General features: G+C 37.4%; 1 pseudogene; it reads right to left on the bottom strand.

Annotated features, from left to right (window-relative positions):
• Window positions 1-6,065: 6,065 nt before the first annotated feature.
• LOC122984773 lies at window positions 6,066-6,243 on the bottom strand (annotated as a pseudogene).
• Window positions 6,244-11,690: the final 5,447 nt, after the last annotated feature.

Consider the following 11,690-nt stretch of genomic DNA (forward strand, 5'->3'; position numbering starts at 1 on the left):
TAACATGTATTATTTTGTAGATAAAACATACATTTACATGCTTAATCAGGTTTTCCCAGCTTAGAAGGTTATATTTCCTAATTATTTATCATACAAAGACTGTTTCAATGTAGTGTGGTTCTCCTGTGACCAGCTCATCAAAACAGTGAGTCATGTGAGAAAAAATCATTTAGCTGCTTCTTGGCTGCTTCTTGGCTGCTTCAGTGGACATGTAGTGTCTTATGAATCGGAAATTGGCTAGATTTAATTTGATCTGTTTAGTTGAGGTTGGGAGTAAATCAGAATTTCAAAGTATTAAGTTCTTTTTACCCCCTTAACGTTTCTCAAAAACATCTGGTTCCACAGAAAGTCATTAGTCTTGGTGAAGAACATGCCGACAGTTTTAGACACATTTGGTTGCAAACACAACACTGATTGAGCGATGTTGTAACATTAACCATGGAGTTTGTGAGTTTGGCAGCAATTTGTGTCTTCATGCTACCATGTACATACAATATGGCATCGTCAGCATACAACCTCAGGACACACGTTATTAATATATAAATGAAATAAGAGCGGGCCTAGTATGGATCCTTGTGGGACACCAGTGGACAAGCGAAAGGCATCTGATTTATGGTTGCGTATTCAAACAGATTGAGATTGGTTGAAGAGATATGATTCTACACATTTAAGGGCATCAACAGAAAAATTAAAGGTAGACAACTTAGATAGAAGAACTGTGGGATTCACAGTATCAAATGCTTTCCTGAGATCAAGACACACAGCACCGACAGCACCACCTTTATCCAACAGTCATTTGATTTTTTCTAAGAAGAAACAATTGACTGTCTCAGTTGAGTGATTGGCTCTGAAGACACATGGGGTGTAGGAGAAAAGAGCTGTTATTCAGGTGGTGTATGATTTGCTCAGCCACCCATTTCTCTGCAACCTTAGACATCATAGATGGGATGCTGATGGGCAGGTAGAATGGAGATCCCCAGATTTAACTTCCAGGTACCTGGAAACTTTCCCTGGGATATTGAGAGGTTAGTGATTTTGGCGATGGGATTAGCTAGTAGTGAGCTGAGATCTTTAAGCATTGTTGTGTCCATTACAAATACATCATTTGCTCTTGATGGTTTGAGACATCTGATAATTCTCATAACCTCTGATTCAGGGACATTCCCGATGCCAAAGGCTGGCTCCATTGTGTTAGTTAGATACACATTAATATGCTCGGCAGAGAAGCCACAGAATCAACAAAGCAGTGATTAAGAGCCACTGCTACTTCAGCTGTGTCCTTTGTGAGGTTTCCATCCAGGTTCAATTGGTTTTCCTGCTTCATGATGTTGTCCTGTAAGCTTTTTTAACTGATTCCAAATTATTTTGGTGTTACCCCTAGCCTCACCAATTATAGTCATGAAAAAATCTCCCTTAGCTCTCCTTAGTTCCCTTATTACTTTATTCCTTAACATAGTGAAATGGTATTTATCATGGAACGAATTTGTCCTAATTTGTCCTAATGGCCATTACATTTAATTTAATGGCCATAATTTAATGAAGTACTATATTACTTGTTTAATCACATGTTCTCACTTTTAAAAGTGATGATGACATTAAACAACACTTATATGTAGGTTTTGATTCAAATAGTGTATCTCAGTATCATCTGAATGTATGAAATGTATCACTGAAAGGTTAATTTAGTAATTTTAATAACTGATTCTGATTACAGTCATATCAATTAAGTTAATGATTTGGGAACCAATAATAAAAAAATATCACTTGGCAACTAATTTACAACTTGATATTCTTTATTTACCACTACTGAGAAATAGCGAGATGACAACAAGATCGTTGGCTTTTATAAATAAGCTTCTCACATCTATTTAAGTTAGAGAGTCTAATGTGAAATACTTTAAGTCAAGCAAGATATGTGACATCACAACTAATCTGGAGCCAATTGTGGTTCAATATACAGCGTGTGATGCGGAAACATCTTGGATTTTTCAATGAGAGGGAAGGTGTGGATGTACTTTGTAATTTTTAACTAGGTAATTGAACTTGTGGAAAAAACAAATCAGACACAATTTATTATTCAAAGCATTTATGTTAAATTTTTAGGTTGGATTTTGTTTAGGCTTGAGTATACAATGTGTTAATTATTGTGCTTTCTTCTACTGCTCAGAAAGAGCAGATGTTGATGTTTAAAGTTAATTTGAGCGCAGTTAAAGACACACAGAGAAAAACATTTGGTTACTGATGAGACTCGATCAGGAAGGCTTCAACCATCTATTTGATACAACTAAGAGTAAATCGGATTTTCAATAGTGCAGTTGTGTTGTGGACATGTGATTATAAAAACATTGTGGCATCTGTACACAACTTGTATGAGGGAAGGTGCTTACTGTATACATCTGTTAAAGGTGTGGCTACACTGTGCAGCATTCAACTCAATTCAACAAAAGAGCTGCACGATCCATTACTTCATAATTTATTCATTACTGGAAGCTGTTAGGGAATAACTTAAATAAATTAAATTTTAGCTGCACTCAACATGATTTGTAGTCAAACGGATTAGTCAAATCTACAGAGTGTTTTTTGAGTGGTTTAAAAAAATATATGAAAAACACATTTCTTAATTGAAGTAATAATGTTATACTGACTTTAGGACAACTGCACAAGCTATATATTCAATGTTTGATTTCATTTGATGATTAAAAATACAACTGTTACGATCACTGAGGATGAAAAAACAGAAAAATCTAATTCATTGCTGCTCTACTGTCAAGTTATTACAATTTCAGCTCTATTAAATATTTCTGAATATCCCTTAAATACTTCTGTTGTGACCTAAAGTCATGCAAAATAGGTACCTGCTTGTTGATGATCTCACTGGACTGGCTGCTTTTGGGGCTTACGCATGAGGAACACTGAGCCCAGGTGTGTCCCATATTACTGATATATATGCTGCCTTCAGGTGCAGCCCCTGCAGACAGAAAACAGAGCATCAGCAAAGAGGGCAAACAAAACAGGGGAGTGGAGGAGGGAGAGAGAGTGGAGGGGGGGAGGGGTCACGGTAAAAGTGCTTTCTAAACAGAAACCACAAAATAGCATTCTCACAAAAAAATGACAAATTGTTTCTTCAGAAAAAACATGTAGTTGAACAAAATGTAATCAATTAATTTATGATGGTACAACATGGACCAGACCAGGAGTTTATTATGCAAAACAAGCCAATTAAAATTGTAGTATCCTGAGACTCCTGGTGCTACAGGCTTGTCCCCGGCTGAAATGCTGATGTCACGGAGGCCCAGGTCTGTCTTTGATCTGTTACTCCCAGACATGAAGTCTAAGTTGGAAAAGAAACAGTGGAAACAAAAAGTTAATCATGACACACACACCAAGCTCAGAGGTTTCTCACCTGGGAATCCAGTATTTACAAAAAAAATTATGGATATGGTCCCAAATGGATTCCTGGAACGATTGAGAGCTGCACAGGTCCCCTGTAATGTACAGTCCTCATCAGAAATGGACAGGTCGTGAGGAGACATATTGACAAAATCAGGAAGCGAGAGCTAAGTGGTGTTCCTGATATAGATCCCAGTACACCTCAGGCTGTGAGCATCCCATCTCCTGTGATGCCAGAACAAGTGCAGTCCCCTGTGGTCCGAGCCCCTGACTCTCCAACCCATGTGGAAGACTCTGAGAGTGACCCACCTATGCTGGGGAGTGAGTCCCCACATGTATTGCAGGAACAGTTAACACCACTCTTAAGGCGCTCTATTAGAGAGAGGCGCCCTCCTGATTATTATGGGCCTTAATTAAACAGTGAAAAGAAAAAGAATATTTATCAGCTCTGCAGAGAATACCACTGTTGATTAAATTTAGTTGCTAAAAATTATTCTAAGTAGTTAGATACAAATTTAGGTGTCTTGCATTTTAACCCAAAATGTAAGTTACAATTCAAGAGTTAAATTGAAGTGAGTTCAACTTTAAGTAAAATGTATCTTATGTACAATGTTGATTAAGTTGTCTTATTTTCTCTTGCAGTGAGTGTTGTCTGCAGGCCTGAGAAGGGAGGGATATAGTATCCTGAGACTTCTGGTGTTATCTAGAGGGAGCTCTAGGCTCCAGGTATGGGTTACCTGACAGGCAGGAAGTCCTGACAGGAAGTCTATTTACAGGATGTGATGGCATGTGATTCTTGCTCTGTCTGTGATCCATACAATATGTTAGTAAAAAGCCAAACAATCTACTTTTTGGTGTCCTGCGTCGTCCTTGACTTTTCCGGGTCACAATGTGATAATATTCTACAGGAGTCTATTCTCCAGACATTTTAACTTAGCTCTTATACGTAATTTCTGATACAATACCCACATTTCTGAAAGTTCAACTTCTCTGATTTTCAGGTTGGTTCCTATGGTTCTGATATGGGGAGAACCTTTATATGAATAACATTAACTTTCATCTGTCTCTCCTGTATTAAAATATCCCTCTTCGTCCAGCTGTTAAAGTCCAACATATGATGCATAATGTGACACGAAACACTCTAAAATGTTACCTGGATGATGGCTCTTTTGTTTTGTTTACATCACTAACTCATAAAGAAGTCAGCTATCACTATGTAGAAATTATTAAGTAACAGATGATATTTGTTTTCATGGTCTAACCTTTCTACAGTGTCTATAACCCTTATTTTTAGAGCAGGAGGTTGTATGTGAATATTAAATAAACAGTAGTAACAAGTAACTGCTGAGTGAGACAAGCAGATTGTAAAAGGAAAATGTGCTGCGTTCACTGTACTTCTCCACATCCACATCTATGTCAAACTGGCTCCAAAGCCCGGCGCTGGTCCTGTGGACTTGGTGAGGAGGCTCCTGAAGGAGCTCAGAGTGAGGAACCACAGGTTTATCCTCTGCGGAGGTTTTTTACTGGACGGCAACATCCCTTTGACTGATTGGTCAGCTGATCAGATGGCACAGTAAAGTCAGGTTATTGTTGTAATACAGCAGATCAGGAAAACCACCTGTGGAACAGGAATGACGTCACCAACAGCAGCTTCTCATATTTATTTATAAAATAAAAATGACTGAATGATGAATAACAGTCTTATAACTTTATTATTTCTCTTCAGAAGTCAAAAGGCTTCTCTTTACATTTCAGCCCCTTCAGGAAAATATGACGTCACACAGCTGCATCTCCTATAAAATCATCCTGAGCTTGAGAGGACGTCAGACTATCACAAACTAAATAAGTAATATTATATTTAAACTGTTTTCAATGCTCCTTCATGTTGGTGTCACATCCTGCCTGGACTTTGTTTGGTTTTTGGACTTTTTGTGTTCTTTTGGGTTTTCGGTAGCTTAGAGTACTGTGTTTTTTGGTTTCCTGATTTCCCTGTGTTTCCTCCTCCTGTGTTCGTGTGCTCCTCCCCTCACCTGCCCTGCATCACCCTCATCAGCCCTGCCCTACTCCCAGTGTTTCCCCAGCCAATCGGCTCCCTGTCTGTTCACTCTCTTCTCCTGAGTTCTCCACCCATCTCCCCACCTGCACCTCATCTTCTCGTTAGTTCAGTTACTACTTAAGTCCTGTTTTTTTGTTCAGTCTTTGTTGGATCATTTGTTTTGTCTTGTCTGCCAGTTCTGTTTGCTTTGTCCTGTTCTTGACCATTGCAAGATTAAAGGAGGTTTTTGTCAAATCTGCATTCCGGCCTCTGCATTTGGGTCCGTCCCCTGCTACTCCCTTGACAGTCGGTTCTGTTCTTTCAGTAATTAACAAATTTAAATTGTCTATTTGTGTCTCATTCTGTGACGGCCAGACACTGCTGTAGCTCTATAATATAAACATTAGAGCAGTTATCAGGTGTTTTCCTTCCAACGATCAATATGTAGAAATTACTAAGTAAAAATTCAAAGTGTTAATTGCACATGAATTTAAACTTAAGAGTTTAAGTTATCAGTGGAGTGTACTAATACCTGAATAATAAGTTGAAATAACTCCTTAACTTGAAACTGAATGTAGGAAACACACTTATTGTATAACTTTATCTACCAGGTTCAGATGTTTTATATCTAGCAGACAGAGGACGGTGCACCGCTCCTGGAGGTACTGTGATACCTGGTCTATATGAGGGGTGGATGGAGCAAGCCCCTGCTCCACAAATCTATTTAATATATGGTTCCTGGAGAGGGAACGTATCAGATATTACACTGACAAGAACAGATACTACATTTGATCTTAGCTAAAAGGCAGAGAAGTGATGCTGTAGATACAGATGTGGCTAACATTATTGATACCCTTACATTTTATTAAAATAATGCACCATTCGCCCTGAACAGTGTTGAAATTAAAAAAAGATATTTTATTATCAATGCATGTCTATGTTTGGTTTGCAGTGGAACAAAAAAAAGTTGTAAAAATAACTGAATTCATGTTTATTCTACAAAGACGTTCTAAAATATGTCTGGACAAAATTATTGGTGCCATTTAGAAGAAATCATTGATTTGTAGTGATACTTTAAGCAGGTTATTGTGTTTTAATTAGTATCGCAAGTGTTTTCAATCTTATAAACACTCACTCTGCTGTTTTGTGCCACTGTGTGCATCACATTAAACGGGGAAAACAGAAGGACAACTAAAGAGTCTGAAGACATTAGAAAAAAGATAATAGCCAAGCATGGTCAACGTAAAGGTCACGAGACGAGATGGTCTTGTACCCTTTATGTTGACCATGCTTGGCACCCAGTGCCTGAGGCAGCGAAGCAAATCCAAAACATCACTGATCCTCCTCCTTGTTTCACAATAGCTTGGTGTTCTTTTCTTTGAAGGCTTCATTGTTTCCTCTGTAAACATAAGGTTGGTGTGATTTACCAAAAGGCTCTAGTTTAGTTTCATCTGTCCAAACCACATTCTCCCAGAAGGACTGTGGCTAGTCAACATGCATTTTGGCAAAGTCCAGTCCAGTCTGGCTTTTTTATGTCTCCCTCTTAGAAGTGGGGTTCTCCTGGGTCTTCTACCATGGAGCCCATTTTTGTTCAGACAGCGACGGATAGTGCAACTTGAAACTATTGTACCTTGAACTTGAAGGTCAGCTTGGATCTGTATTGAAGTTTTACTTGGTTCTTCCTCAACCATTCAAACAATCCCTCTGTTCAATGGCCAGTTTTCCTCTTGCAACCACGTCCAGAGATGTTGGCTGCAGCTCCATGGGCCTTAAACTTGTTAATAATATTGGCAACAGTGGTCACAGGAACATCAAGCTCTTTGGTCATTGTTCTAAAACCATAATAATGAGATAACTTGTTTTAATTTTCATGGGTACACAACAACCTGAGGTATATATAGTAAATATTATCTGAAACAAATACACTTTTATTTTGCAGTAAAATCATCAAATGTAAAAAGTGGCTCTGGATGAGAAGAAAACATTGGACCATTCTGAAGTGTCCTGCTATGAGTCCTGATCTGAATCCCATTGAGCATCTGTGGAAAGAGCTGAAACTTGCAGTTGAGAGACAGTGCTCATCAAACCTGAGAGAACTGGAGCAGTTTGAAGAGACCAAACTACCAGCCCAGAAGAGTAGAAACCTTATTCAGAGTTACAGAAAGAGCTTGACTGCAGTTATTACCTCTAAAGGCTGTGCTACAAGGTATTAAGTTAATGGGACCAATATTTCTGGCCATTTTCATTTGTTTTATTGTATTAAATAATATATTAAGTTGTAAATCAAAAGCAAAGTTTCAGTTATATTCAATGTTAAATAAAGAATGATGAATACCATATACTTCTGTCAGTTTCAACTTAATAGAGAAAATTTAGTTTTTTAAAAAAACAACAAAAAAACTGACAGTTTGAGTCTCTGCTGGGTCACGTCCACAGTCCAGTCTAATAGGAATGACAGATCAATCATATTATTGCCAGAAAGACAGATGGAATTTATTTTATGCTTATATTTTAAATAAACACAATCTCACATGAATTATAAAAGGGAAAATAAACTGCAAGTCACATTATTATCATCTCTGAAGGAGAAAATAATGTTTTTAATGATATATTAACTAACGGAGCTCCAGCTCCCTCTAGTGGACAATACAGCGAACTGCACCCTACAGTTTACTATATTACAGTAAGAAACACTTTCAATATATCCTCATTTAAACACAGGGATTTGCAAACTAAAGGACACAGAACATCAGACAGGCTTTTCTCTATGAAGTGTTCACTGTACATACAGTCAGTTAACTATCCAGTTTACAGTAACTCAACACCTGTCAGGTAGTTTAGTCCCTAAACCAGTAATACTAATAATACTCTAAGCATTAATACAGACTTATTATTAATAGTAAGCCTATAGTAGGATATCATATTACAGAATTACTATAGCTCTCCTTAACATTCCTCTAAAAAAAGTCCTATTTTATTGATTGTATCTTTAATCAATAGGTTTCTGTCAATAAATCTCAAAGTGACGAGTTGCTGCACAAACTGCACTGAACTCCGAAGGGTTAACTTCCCCTGAATGAAATAAACTGTATGAACGACAGCTTGTGTGCTGTGAGTCAAGCCTTCTTCAAACAAACCAAAGGATTTAAGTCTCACAGCAGGATCATCTTCGGGTCAGCAGGCCGACATGAAAACTGTGTTTATCAAATCTTTTCCTTTGCAAACGTTTGCAGGATGAAAGGAGGAGAAGTTTTAAAGGTTTTGAATCATCCCCCAGGAGGCAGCGGGACACCGACACCGAGCTATCAATTAATAGATCACCACAAAGTTTGGTTTTCGTGACATTAGAGGTGTTTTCACAGTAAAACAGGATAAATCAACTCACTGAAAGCTGCTGTTGGTCTTTAAATGTCACCCAGTAACAAGGTGCATTAATTGCTCCTAATTGAAGATCTTCTGATTGGTCGCAGGTCTGTCATGTTCTGCAAATTGAATCACAGTGTCACCAATCAGTGAGTCAGATACACTGCAACCATGGCTCCTATAACTCTGTCACTGTGGTCATTATTGGCTCCAACGTTGGCCTTCATATCACCTATGAACATATCATATGACAGACCTTGGAAACAGTTTGTTTATAACTTCATGGGACAATAGTTATAGTCAGACAATAATTATTCCCAAAGTATTTTCAGCACATTATTAAACAGTCTAAGAAGAATTTGGAGCGTCAAAACAAAGATAATGTCAATAAACATGGGGTTTTGTATCAGAAGCTAATAGAGAAGTTATGTGAAACATAGTTCACAGAACACAGATGACTCGGACAACAGTTCAGTTCAAAGGGCTGGAACAGACTAAAACATTTCAATTGGCTTATCTTAATATCCTGGTTTGGTCCATTATGTATAATCACAAGTTGACGTGGAATAAGAACTGTCCAAGAACTACAAGTTTTACTGAAGAAACAATATATCACGCTCTGTGGGAATGTCATTTTGCTGTTTCTGTGTCGAAACACACTGATTTATTTGTCTTTGTTGAGTTGATTATGAATCAGTGATACAGTTTAATATGAAACATGTGGACAAGAAAGACCTTCTGCTCTCCGTGACATTAATCTGTCTGGTTAAAGCCAAACAGTCATCAATGGTTCACTCGAACGGACAGACTGCGGGGTGACGAAATGGATTAAATATGCAAGTTTGACACACAGAAGTGGGGCTGAGACTCCATTAAAGACAGATGGAAGATATTGTATCTGACAGATCCGCAGCTATTACAAAGCTGACAATAGAACAGGGCGGATGATGTGAACAGACGTGTCCAACAAACACAAACTGCAAACAAGGCGGGACAACTTTTATTGATGCATATTTGACTGCTGTATCATTCATATTATCATTGTGTCCTTGTTACAGGAATTGCATCCTTGTAGGACGACCTTTATTGACACACTTTTATTGGACTGCTGTATCATTCACATTACGCCCCTTTTAACAAGAACTGCATCCTTGTGTTGAACTTTGTTTTACACTTTTGTTAAATTAAGTTAATATTTTTCTAAAAGGGAAGAAAATCCTATAAAGAAACTCTGTTACATGAACTGGTTACTAGTTATACATATGTTCAGTGTTCAGTTAAGCAATTATTTCAGCACATTCTTCAGGTATTACTCTTCATACACTCTTTGTTTTCATGGTCTGACTGTTCTACAGTGTCTATATCCCTTGTTTTTAGAGCAAGAGACTGCAAAGTGGTGACATGTATGCTGCTATTAAATGAATAGAACAAGTAATGTGCTGTGAGAAAATTAAGAGAACACTGATTTATTCTCAGTGGATCCCAAACATATCTTTGTTTGAACCTGTTAGTTCAACTTCGCTGAACTACAGTTTTGAAATCAGATGTCAGAAAGAAGCTAGAAACACTCAATACATGTGTGTTTAATTTTCTGTTTTGCATATTTTTTCTCACTGATAGCAGTGGTGGAAGAAGTATTCAGATCCTTTACTGCAGTAAAAGTAGCAATACAACAATGTAAAAAATACTCCATTAAAAGTAAAAGTCCTGCATGAAAAATCCTACTATAAAGTACATAAGTATTATGAGCTTGATGTAGTTAAAGTATTGCAGTAAAAGTACATAAGTATTATGAGCTTGATGTAGTTAAAGTATTGCAGTAAAAGTAGTGGTTTGGTTCCTCTGACTGATATATTATTATATATGACATCATTAGATTATTAATAGTGAAGCATCAGTGTTAGAGCAGCATGTTACTGTTGTAGCTGCTGGAGGTGGAGCTAGTTTACACTACTTTATATACAGTTAGCTAGTTTAGTCCAGTGGTTCCCAACCTAGGGGTCGGGCCCCTCCAAAGGGTCAGCAGATAAATCTGAGGGGTGGTGAGATGATTAATGGGAGAGGAAAGAAGAAAAAACAAAGTTCTGATACACAAATCTGTTTTCAGTTTTTGGACTTTTTCTCTAATCTTTGATTTTTGCTGAAATATTGGATCATTTGAACATTTATTGAAATGAAAGCATGTGAGAAGTTTAGAGGGAAAAATCACTATTTGGTGGAGCTGTTAACAACTCATAGACATGTGAAATGTGACCCCGACTACACACTGCTTTTTGTAAGACGTCAAAAGCCAAAAAGGTTGGAAACCACTGGTTTCATCTTTAACAATGTGTTGTATTTTAAAAGCTTGTTATATTATCCATTGTGTCAAATCTTCATCTGAAAAGTAACTAAAGCTGTCAAATAAATGTAGTGGAGTAGAAAGTACAATATTTCCCTCTGAAATGTAGTGGAGTGGAAGAATAAAGTAGCATCACATGGAAATACTCAAGTTAAGTACAAATACCTCAAAACTGGACTTAAGTACAGTACTTGAGTAAATGTACTTAGTTACTTTCCAGCACTGATGTATATATTTATTTTTAAGACTGCAAACAAGCCTTCAGTGTAATAATTAACAGCCATCTTCATATCTCCAACTGCAGTTTATATCAAAATGTCACTTGAACACAGAAATTTAATATAAACATAAGAAGCCAAAACGTCACATCAAGTTTCCTAAAATCACAACACAAGGAGCATCAGTTTCTTTCCAAGTCTTTACATTTATAAAGTGTCCCATTGCACAGAAATGGGACCCCGATAGTATCAAGGTATCATGGAAAAACATTGCAAAAAAAAAAAAAGCTCCCACAATGTACAGTTATGTAAGGATGAGATCATACTGCAGTAATTTCATGAC

This window comes from Thunnus albacares, chromosome 6, assembly GCF_914725855.1.
Source record: "Thunnus albacares chromosome 6, fThuAlb1.1, whole genome shotgun sequence".
Taxonomy (NCBI): Eukaryota; Metazoa; Chordata; class Actinopteri; order Scombriformes; family Scombridae; genus Thunnus; species Thunnus albacares.